Source organism: Heloderma suspectum, chromosome 2 (genome assembly GCF_057233095.1).
Source record: "Heloderma suspectum isolate Gila_16-S chromosome 2, 16-S_ref, whole genome shotgun sequence".
Taxonomy (NCBI): Eukaryota; Metazoa; Chordata; class Lepidosauria; order Squamata; family Helodermatidae; genus Heloderma; species Heloderma suspectum.
In genome coordinates this window covers 104,020,487-104,021,050 of record NC_139459.1, presented here as the reverse complement: position 1 = coordinate 104,021,050, position 564 = coordinate 104,020,487, and positions in this window count along the sequence as shown.

Genomic DNA, 564 nt, shown 5'->3' with positions numbered 1-564 from the left:
AAAAAACTTGCCAAAAATGCTTATTAGGCACAGAAGCAAAACTGGGGGCGGGGGTCATGACATCATCGAAAGAACCTGTAAACAACCGTGAGTAGGGAATGAGAAGTGCACAGTAAATGCCTTGTGTAGGAAAGCCCTCACTCAACTAACTTTGCCAGGAGTATCTTCCAAATGAGTCAGCCACATATGTGGCAGAGATTGTGGAAGCTGTTCCACATACTACTGACACTGAGTGGCTTGGGTTAGTGGGAGACAGCAGAGGTGCCCAAGAGGCTTGCCCAATTTGAAATCTCTGTTATTATCTACCTTTCCTCTGCTACAATTAAACACTGTGGTTGCTTGATATTTTTTTTTAATGAAGTCAGTCTTGTTCCCAAGAGTGGAATTCTCAGTCATTACAATGAATGGAAAATCATTTTCCACTGAGCAGAAATGTTTCTATTTTCAGAAGGTTAATTAGCCGATAACTAATGAGAAATGACTTAATAATAGCAGCTGTTGCAGCTTCTCAATCTTCCAGTACTCCCAGTGTATTCTGGAGTGTCTACTCTTTTTTCTGATGGC